This window comes from Sinocyclocheilus anshuiensis, unplaced genomic scaffold (assembly GCF_001515605.1).
Source record: "Sinocyclocheilus anshuiensis isolate Anshui unplaced genomic scaffold, SAMN03320099.WGS_v1.1 scaffold582, whole genome shotgun sequence".
Taxonomy (NCBI): Eukaryota; Metazoa; Chordata; class Actinopteri; order Cypriniformes; family Cyprinidae; genus Sinocyclocheilus; species Sinocyclocheilus anshuiensis.
In genome coordinates, this window is record NW_015547659.1 from 96551 (window position 1) to 108148 (window position 11598).

An 11598-nucleotide genomic window follows, 5' to 3' on the forward strand; every position below is an offset into this window, starting at 1 on the left:
TATATATATATAAAAATTTTAATATCATCATTCATTTTTATAGCTTTATCTTAAATATACTGCTAATTAATAACTGATGCTCATTGTTCATTTAAGGTTCTGACTGTTTTGCAGTTTTGATGTATTAATTGTGTAAATGTATTATGTAAACCTAAAATCTGCTGTAAAATAATACTGTCACTTATTCAGATAAGAAGTTTCTAGAACCAATTTATTTGTTTTTCATCTTTGCCCTCCAAAAATCTGTGATTTTGTGATCTTTATCTTCAGTGTTTTTACCTACTAGCTAACTAATTATTCAAAAGTAGCTTGCCCCTAGTTCAGCTTTTTGATTTATGGCAGTTTTGTGGAAAATGTTTTGAAACTATTGTAGCTTTCGATTCAAGTCAGTTTTTTTATTGCTGTTTGACCATGTTTGTGCACAGAGGAACACTGGTGTGCATCTTTATCTGACTCTCCATTTCTTTTCTGTGGACCCTGATCTGCATCAATAGAAAGAAAAACAGAGCTGATGGGAAAATGACATTGCACTTAAGGCTATTTTCCAAGTATTATTCAGTACCACACTGTGATTTAATCGGTTCGTTCTTGAGTTATTTTATTAATTTTAAGTGCCCGAGTGAATGTGTTGTCATCTCACTGAGCCCAAGTGCTAATGATACATTCAGTATGGAGATGTCTACTAGAGTGTTGGCACCTGCTGTCTACTACAGGGAGCAAGGAACAGAATAATGAAGCGGAGGGCAGAGAAGCACAGTCCTCAGGGAGTACGCACAGCACCAGCACCAGGAGTCCTGGAGAGGAACCCATTCTAGTTGTCTTCAGGAAATGCAAAAGTAATTAGAGGAATGTCCTGCACAGGTGCATGAATTGTGACGGAAGGGGAATGTTACCACTTAAAGAGAGTTTGGGAATAGAGAGTTTGTTTCTTCATCGGAACAGATTTGGAGAAATGTAGCATTACATCACTTGCTCACCAATGGATCTTCTTCAATGAATGGGTGCTGTCAGAATGAGAGTCCAAACAGCTGATAAAAACATCACAATAATCCACAAGTAATTAGCACGACTCCAGTCCATCAATTATAGTGAAAAGCAGTTTAAATATATATTTTAAAAAATTACTTCAAGCTGTTGCTACTGGCTAAAATACAAGTCCTCTAGGACAACGGGATGGACTTTTTCATTAGAGAAAGCATTATTATGGATTATGTACTGGTATTTTGGCCACAAGCAACGGTTTCAAGTTAAAACACCTTAATGATGGATTTGTTTCTTGTTAAAACAACTTCATGTCACAAGATGTTAATTGATGGACTGGAGTCATATGGATTATTATGATGTTATGTAATGATATATGTTTTTATCAGCTGTTTGAACTCTCATTCTGACGGCACCCATACACTGCAGAGGATCCACTGGTGAGCAAGTGATGTGATGCTAAATTTCTCCAAATCTGTTCTAATGAAGAAACAAACTCTGTTCCCAATCTCAACTATCATCTTGGATGTCCCGAGGGTGAGTAAACTTTCAGTAATTTTTTTTTATTTTTTGCTTTACTACACTTTTAAGTGGCAGAAATTATTACTCCTTCTGCTTTTTAACGGAGGATTAAACGTTTTAAATGTCAATGCAGCATTTATTCCCCTAGTGCATTGCTGTTTGATGTTTTTCATGTGTTTGCACTATAAATGGTTGCTTTTTTCTTTCTCTCGCTTTCTCTTATAGAAAAAGATGTGCCCAAGATGTTGCTGTGTGTTTCTTTTAATGGAGTGTAATGCTTTACCCTCCTGCAGTTCTGAAGGGCATGTTTGAAGTTTGTATAATGAAGTTTAGTATATTAATATTCCTTTGATATTTAGAAAAGAGAAGTATTCTGCAGTGTGGAAGATCTTAGGAAAAAGCTCAGTGGCATCAGTGCTTAAAGCATTTGTTTAGTAGCATGCGGTTCAAATCCCTCATCAGCCTTAATATTCCAAGGAGACATCGCTTCCTGAGACTTCTGCTTTCTTTCATCTCAGATGGAGATGAACTGAAATGTGTGTGATGTGTTCAGCTGAGATTAAGCCCTTGTTGAGTATGTAACATTTCTATCATGTTCCCAACTGCTCAAAATAATCATGTGGCACAAGTACTGCAACACCCCAAACATGTTATTCATGACTTGAGCCGTTTCCTTAACATACACCAGACCTAATTAAGAATTGTAAAAGTAGACTAAAAACCCTAGTCCTGACTAGTATTTTTCAGGGTCTGTAGGGAATTTCCTGTGTTTTGAATCTTTCAAAACTATGAGATCAGTAAGATTTTTTTATGTTTTGTGAAAGTCTTTTATGCTCACTAATCATTTATGTAATCAAATACAGTGAATACTGATAATTGTGAAATAATATTTAAATTTAAAATAATTGTTTTCTATTTTAATACATTTAAAAAATAATTTAATCCTGTGATGACAAAGCTGAAATTTCAGGAGCCACATGAATCCAGTCTTCGGTGTTACGTGATCCTTCAGAAATAATTCTAATATGTTGATTTAGTGTTCAAGAAACATTATTATTATCAGTGTTGAAAACAGCCTCAAATTGTGGAAATTTTGATAGCCCCCCTCCCCCCCAGGATTTCAAAGAAAGTTCAAAAGAACAGCATTTATTTAAAATATAATTTTTGTTATAATGTAAAGTCTTTACTGTCACTTTGATCAATTTAATGCATCCTTGAAGAATAAAATAATTAATTCAGGGATATAAATTATGTTAATCAAAATATAAAAGTAGTGCAGAGAGAATGCTTTAAGCAAAAGTAAACACATTTTTGAGGATGTGTATAGCCTAGATATGATTAATAAATCATGTGAGTAATGGATGCCTTAAAGACCATAAAGGGCTTCCCACGAAACCATTTTTGCCATGAAAGGAGAACTCTCTGGAAGTGATGACCTTTCTCACTGACAGGATGTAGCTCTATATTTGTGTCTTGGTTATATCACGGCTCTAGATCTTAATATGAAAATGATTAGGATGTTCACCTCTCTCTCTCTCTCTCTCTTTCTCTCTTCTTCTGAGCAGAGCTGGAGTCAGGATATAAAGGCCGCCGTTCCATTACCACTGCTGATTGAGTCTAGGGGCGTTTTGAGAGGTTTTCAGATGAAAGTAGTTTAAAGGTTGTGTGTGTGAGAGAGGGATTTGAGAGACCCTTTCAGACATCAGACAAAGGGTGGGTGTTGGAGACTTTATAAAATTGTGCGCATGGGTTTTTGGGTGTGTGTTTGTCTCAGTACCTGAAGCGCCATTTTCTATGTTTGTGTGTATGTGTGTGTGAGGGCTCTCCTTGATCTAAAACCTCTTTAATCCACCAAATCAAAGTAAAAGAGCCATGGTTCATTAACTCTGAACCCAGCTTCCGTGTGTATCTATGTGTGTTTGAAAATGAAAGCGAAGAGTCAAATACTGATCCAACAAATCAATCTTTTTCTTATGTTATCATCTACTTCTAAGATGCAGAGCCAGTTCAGGTCAGGGTCCTGCTATCCCATACTTGCATCCAATTCTGCACTAAAACTGTTGGTAATCCCCTGGGGGATTTTGATTTAACTGGTACTCCTGAATGTATGTTATATATTATATGGCCTATTATATTTAAAAAGGCAAACACACACACACACATAGCTGAAGATGTTCATGTTTATTACTTTGTTTTTTTTGTTGAAAATGCTCCATTGGTTTATTACAAGTAATAAGTTCAAGAATGGGAACATATTCATTGCAGTCATTTTGGAGTTAAAATGTTTTGTATTTTTTTTAGTGACACCTGTGTTGCTTGTTATTTGTTGCATTTTCCATTGGCAGCCCAGAATGTTATTGTTACACTATAATATTGTTATACACAATTATTATTATAAAGTAGTATAATATTGTATAACAATATTGTTACATCATAAAAAGACTGAAAATGTAAAGTTGCACTTCAGCTTGTTTGAAATTGCTATACCTAAAGTAAATAAAATGTAAATAAAGTAAATAAAAATAATTTGATCCTACAGCTCCAAACTCGGTCCTAGAGGGCCGGTGTCCTGCAGAGTTTAGCTCCAACCCTAATTAAACACACTTGAACCAGCTAATCAAGCTCTTACTAGACATACTAGAAACTTCCAGATAGGTGTGTTAAGGCCAGTTGGAGCTAAACTCTGCAGGGCATTGGCCTTCCAGGATCTAATTTGGAGACCCCTGTCCTACAGAGTTGTTACTTTGCACATGCTTTTTGATCATTACAAATAATAATGTAAAATTATTTTCTTAGAATAGGAGATATGCTGTCTCTCGCATCACATACATTATCAATAGTTAAGTATGTGGTCTTGAAGAGGATCCTTTTTTTCTCTCATTTGGACTCGGTCTTGACTTGGACTCGAAACTTTTGGACTTGGAATTGACTTGGACTCGAACCTCTTTGGACTCAGTCTCGACTAGTCCTGGTCTTGGACTTGTCTTGGACTCGACAAAGCTGGACTTGACTACAGCTCTACTTCTAATCAAAGGTGTTTTTCCAGTGTTAAAGGGGTCATATGATGCGATTTAAATTTTTCCTTTCTCTTTGGAGTGTTACAAGCTCTTGGTGCATAAAGAAGATCTGTAAAGTTGCAAAGACTAAAGTCTCAAATCCAAAGAGATACTCTTTATAAAAGTTAAGAGTTAACCACGCCTACCTAAAACGGCTCGTTCTAACATGCCCCCACATATCTACCTCACTATGTGGGAAGAGTTGCATAACGCTGCCTAAATGTTCACGCAAAGAAAGAAGGTGTAACCTTTATTCTCGCTGTAGTATTGTTGCTGCCGCCATGTCGTGAAGACGCTGTGTGATTCGTTGTGAAAGCGAAACTACTTTGTTTGGTCTTCCAAAAGAGGACGATATCCGCTTCGTCATGCCTAGAGCTGATCTGTGCTGGTCGCTGAGGAAATACATCAACTTAGTGCTGTGGATCGCCGGATCGGCTTTCACCGTGGATGAAGCGGAGTCCAGCCCGGGGTTGTCACATGTGGTTGCCGCTCCTTCGTCGAATCCGCCGGCTGCGCCGTTCTCAACCCCGCCGCCTCTGCTCACTCTAGCCCGGCCTCCGCTCACGCTAGGCCGCCATGTTTTTCGTTGTGAAAGCGAAACTACTTTGTTTGGTCTTCCAAAAGAGGACACAACTACAAATCAGTGGTTCCGCATAAACATTTCATTACACCAAATACACAAAATAATGTTCTTTTTAGCAGCATCATATGACCCCTTTAAAATAATTGATCATATTGTACAGAGACAACTATACACTGATGTGGAATAGTTCACTCAAAAATGAAAATTCTGTCATTTACTCACTCTCAGGTTGTTCTGAACCTGTATGAGTTGTTCTTTTTTAATTTATGGAACACAAAAGAGAAGATATTTTGAAGAATGTAGGTAACTGTTACAGGTCCAGGGCAGTCGGGAAGACTAAGCAGTAATCAACTTGAGATTAAATGAGAGAGAGAGACAAGAGTTAGTTGTTTTCTTAACGGTCCTCTTTGTTGTCTTTTAATACATATACACATTTGTATTTCAGAGTCAGTAAGACACTTTGAATCACAAAATGATTCATAAACATGTTGGAAAAAATAACACACACTGTATAGATACTTAAATCAAATAAACAATAAATAAATAAATAACGATAGCATAGCAACCTTAACCAAATGTACAGAAATACCCTAATTCTTACAACTGGCCTGAATTCAGGTAGGTATCTCAGGTAAACAACTCAAGTGAGTAGTTCAGGTAACGTTAAGTGATGCATGAGTAAACTTTTTTTATGACATACTGTAAGTGTCTTAAAATTATTAATCAAATAATCAATTGAAACAAATTATTTTGACATTAAAACATGTAAATTACAGTTTGGTATGAAATTTAATTAATTTAACTAACCTTGAGATTAAAGGAGAGAGCGAGACAAGAGCTAGTGCTTGAGTAGTAATCTCGTTCACTGATCTGCTCCCCGCTATGCTCTGCTGATAATAATAGCTTTGCCAGGGTTTCTATATTTTTATACATGTTTACTTGACATTTCTTTACACAAAACCATCATTTCTATTCAATTCCCTCTGGTTTTTACTCGATCTGATGAGCATTAACTCATATTACGCGATCATATCTCTATGAATGAATGAATGAATGGCAGAGACGCGCGTTTTCCTTTACCACACACACGCTGAAGCGCGCGTGACGCTCGCGGTGATTTCACCGTCTGCCATCTCACTAAATGAGGACAAAAACACACGAACAACATCTCCAGAACTGCTCTGAGAGTCACTTCATGAGCGTTTCACCGTTTCATTTGAGTAAAACTAGCGTCATATACACAGAATTTTAAAGGTATTCACGGCAACCCGTCAAAATAAAAGTCCGGTTTAATTTGAAGACATTGCAGCAGAAATATATTACTATTGTTCAGCAGAATTAAATAAATTATGAAAACTTTATTTTTTAAGGAATGATCACACAACATTTCTTCCATGTTTTCATTTAAATTTTAATAGTAAATCCCCTCTGTTTGCCAAAAAGTTTGATTTTCAATAATTTAAAGCTAAATTATATTGTATGACTTCATTTGATAACCAGATGCACAACACAGAATTTCATACGGCTATTTTAAGAATAAATAACAATAAAACATTAGGTGAGAGAAAATAAAACATAACTTTATAATTGTCATTTTCTTTAATCATAGCTATAATTATTATAACACCTAAAATATATTGCGTGTAAAATGTGTTTGTTTCAGCCACTTGAAGGGTGGGTACATTGTGTTCACATGATCAGGATGGTACCACCTCGGCTGCATTTTGAGAAAGGAAAAACCCTGTTTGCAGGACTATACATTATTTGGATAATTAGTCAAAAACAACAACAACAACAGTTATGTCTGATTCTGTTGCATAGAACTGAATAAAAATAATACATTGATATTTAATATTAATATATTTGTCCAATTTTCTTTCAATAAAAGTGTGGTTATTTTATTGGCTTGTGTTTTTTAAATTCTGTGTCATTACAATTCAGTTAAATTCAAAAGTCTTACAAAATTATTTTATATTATTTAATAAAATAAATAATTATTACAAATCATGTTCGGTTTTGGTTTTCGACCAAGCACATCCAGAATTCTCGGTTTCGGCCCAGAATTTTCATTTCGGTGCATCCCTACCATTTACTGTAACTACATACAGAATACTGTGTTTGCAACCACATGCTCCTTTAAAGGATCACACACACACACACACACACACCAGTATGTAGAGAGACATTTAAGAGGGTTTATTCTCCAAATAACTTTAAATTCATGTTGCTGAAAAATGTGTTAATAAATGTTATGTGTATGGACTCTTGTTTTTGTTCCACGTTAGCTTCCTGCCCACTAATTTTTGCCTCTTACAAAAGCCACAAAGCCTTCTAAGAAGACAGTAAAGGCTTATGTCATGCCTGAGCTGTAGTTAGGCTGAAACTTGAAAGTTAAGTTGCACAATGTTTAGGTTTTATTATTATTTTTTTATTACTATTATTCTGATTTATGTCTTAGTTTTTGGTTGTACGGTTTACCTTTTTTTAAGTAATTTGAAATAGATTTTTATATTCTTATATATTTGTATTTGCATTTTGAATGTAATATGGCAATTAAATGCACTAAATGGGTTTAGTTTTCACAGTTATTAATATATGCAATTTCAGCAATAAAAATGTTAATTTTTCTAAAAAGGAAACAAATTACTTGTTCATTTTAAGAGACCTGTCTTATTTTCTCTTGTATATTTAGTATTGCTCTTTAATAAAGAAAAACAATTCTTCTTATCCGATTAATCGATGGAATTTTCGGTAGAATACTCGATTACTAAAATATTCGATAGCTTCAGCTCTAATTCAGTGCAAACTCATCATATATTTAAGTAATTAAAATAAAACTTATATATACATGTAAATAGAAATGAACATATGTAAATAAAAAATGAAATATATATACAAATAATTTAATTTGTGACCCAAACTATATGTAGGGTGGTCACATAACCGAACTGTTTCTGGTTCCCTTTGACTTCCATAGTATTTTTTGCCCATGCTATGGAAGGCAATGGCAACTGTTTGGTTCTTTTTTTTTTTAAGAAATTTGTGCAGAGGAATATATATATATTCTTTATTACAGTGGTAAATAGGCCTACATTTGTTATATAATGTGGGACTTTGGGTCTGGCTTAGAAAATATCAACTTATATAAATATACAAAAATATATGTAAATAATATAAATAGTGCTCTTTTGATTGCCAGTAAGCATTCACCTAGCAACCACCCTGATCACCTTAGCCACCACGAGTAACACCCTAACCTTACAGAGTTTTACACTTCAAAAGAAAAAAACAGATAAAGAAGTTCGTTTTGCAGTTCCGATTAGTGCTTCTAGTTATTTGCTATAGCACCTCCAAAATACCATGAAGCTCTAATTATTTTGAGTTTATAATGTGATAATCGCTCCTGACATCCTGTTTCAGATCTGTGTATGGATGACATCCCAATGCCATTCATGCACATAACGCGGGGCAGTGCGGACCGGGCCATGTGTCAGTTTGATGGGCATGAGTCACGGTGACAGCTCTATTAGAGATGTAAATAGAACAGGACAAAGGCACAGCACCCACTCAGGAAGCAGGAGATGGGGTAATGATGGCCAATTAAAACTCACGGGTCCCTCTCCTCTTTCTCCTTTACAGGAAAGAAGATATGACTCACAACACAGTTGACCACCTGCTTACACAGTGATCCCAAGTAAAACTCAACAATTCCTCTTTGCAAATTTAAAACTCAGCTTAATCTGAGTTCTAAGCGAATGACTCACCGGCTGTAGGCAACACATTTGCACACAGCTAGTGTTTACTTTAAAAATGTAGGCTACCTGAATTTTTAGAGGTGGGTGTATTTGAATTCTAATTCTTGAATTTGAAGTGTTAAGGTTATTCTTTCCTGGTGTTTGATGTCTGCCAGTTCTGCCAAATGCTAACATACACTGAACAAAATTCGCAACACTTTTGTTTTTGCTCCCATTTTTCATGAGCTGAACTCAAAGATCTAAGACTTTTTCTATGTACACAAAAGGAAATGGTGGTCACACCAGATACTGACTGGTTTTCGGACCCCCAATACAGTAAAACTGCACATTTTAGAGTGGCCTTTTATTGTGGCCAGCCTAAGGCACACCTGTGCAATAATCATGCTGTCTAATCAGCATCTTGATATGCCACACCTGTGAGGTGGATGGATTATGTCGGCAAAGGAGAAGTGCTCACTAACACAGATTTAGACAGATTTGTGAACAATATTTGAGAGAAATAGGCCTTTTGTGTACATAGAAAAAGTCTTAGATCTTTGAGTTCAGCTCATGAAAAATGGGGGCAAAAACAAAAGTGTTGAGTTTATAATTTTGTTCAGTGTAAATAGCCTAGAGACAATTGCTCCTCACCATTTGTATTGATGGGCTGCTAAATGAGGACCTTATGGAATTTAAGACATTATTACTGCAATTTGTTTTCTATACTTGCTTTGAATCAATGTCCAGTGTAAAAAAAGCAGTTTAATAAACTTGACTTAAACAAGCCTCAATAACTTTGCTGGAATCCTTGTCTAGATTTAAATTGTAGATTTTTTTATGTCGTGTGTCTCCGGTAGGCTTACATGTTTTGTTTTTTTTTGTTTAGAATCAGACCTAGCGTTGCTGATTCCCGAATGAATAACTCTTTTGAGTCTGAATCGGTTCGCGAGTCATTTGGATGCCTCACCCGCGCACTTAAAGTGAATTTATGGAGTAAAACCACTTCAAATGGTACAGTGCGCGAAGATGAAGAACCATGATTTTATTAATTTCTTCCTTCGTTCCGTCCTGTAGCCTACCTTTTGTTTCGAATTGTAGTAAGAAACCACTTCAAATGCAGTGCGTAAGTGCCATCCAAATGACTCGCAAACCGAATCCGTAATATATAAATGCGATGTTTTGAAACCCATAGGCCTACAACAAAAAGAGCGCTCAAAGAAGTGGATATTTCTACAGTCAACTGAAACAACCGGAAACAACCTGACAGCGAGGAAGTCTTTCAACACTTCTTATTACTTATAATTATTACTTATTACTTATACTACAGGTAAAGAAAGACATTTTAGATCAAATGTAATACAGGGTAAATGCATGTAGTCAGGCAACACCATCGTGTGTTTTCTACAGTCCATTGGCCTTCCTATTTCCCTGTCCTCCTGGAGTGCTTATCTGTAATGTTATTAGATGGACAATCAATCAGAAATGACACTGGCACTATACTTTAATCAACCGAGAAAAAAAAATTGCATAGATGATTCGGAAACCACCCTGACTCTGATGGATTAAATTCAGTTAAGAAACCAACTCTGATTCAAACCATTGACATTCATTAAAAGATTCAACTTCATAAGCGTCATTCGGGAATGTAGTTCGGGAATCAAACTACATTGGTCGCGCTGTATGTTTTTGATTTACTAAAAAGAACAGGCTCACCAGCGGCAGCATTGAGAAGCAAGGTGCAATAGCCTAAACTCTGGTAGAGTACCGTGATATGGTCATTTCCATCCAAAGCGGAGCTGCTTTCCCTCCCCACTGCTCTGTTTGTGGTGTGATTTATGGGGCTTGAATTGGATTAGGCACTGTTTTTGTAACAGGGTCACCCTGTAGACACAATTATTCCACCCTCCTGCCAGGTGTTGTGTACCTTTAGTCATTTTTATTTGTGGTTGGAGTGAGGAAGTAATCTCGTAAGTGTCCTGCAGATAGTACATGAATACGTCCCGTTTGTATTTTTGAGTCTAAAAATAGCTAATTCTAAAATTGCAATGGCCTACACAAATACACCTATCTTCATATTGTCATTTTACTGTACTACTAAATACCTGGTGCAGATTAGTATAAATAAGCACTGAACAGCTATTGAGAAATGGAAATGTGCTGATAGTCAAAATGTAATTTCAGTATTTTCTGGCCCAAGGGCACAAATGGAATGCAAATCCTCACCCTTCCTTAAATATGTTACGGAGCCAAGAAAACTAACTCCCTGCACTCCGAAAACTCCATCCAGTAGTCCTATTCTCTCTCTCTCTGACTGCAGAGACTCATCTGTTGACTGTTTGAATGGTCTGATGGATTGATTAATTCTGGGACCTCCTGATCTCTCCCCCTTATTATGGAAAGATTATCTCCCTCTTATATTCACTCTCAGTAGACATTTCCCCTGACATTTCATGACTCCCTTCAAACCTTCAGATATTAACTGAAAATCAATAATTCAGTGCCATATACTTGTGATTATTTTGGCTACTTAGATCATTAATTCTACGCCTATTGTCTTAAGCCCAGTTTAATTTGACACTTATCAAATAATCAACTTTTTTTTTTTTTTTTACAAAAGGCAAAATATGAAAAATCATGATTTATCAATAAGGTATTTATTTATTTATTACATTTAGAACCAACTAATAGCATTTACTTCATCATAGAAACATTTACACATCAC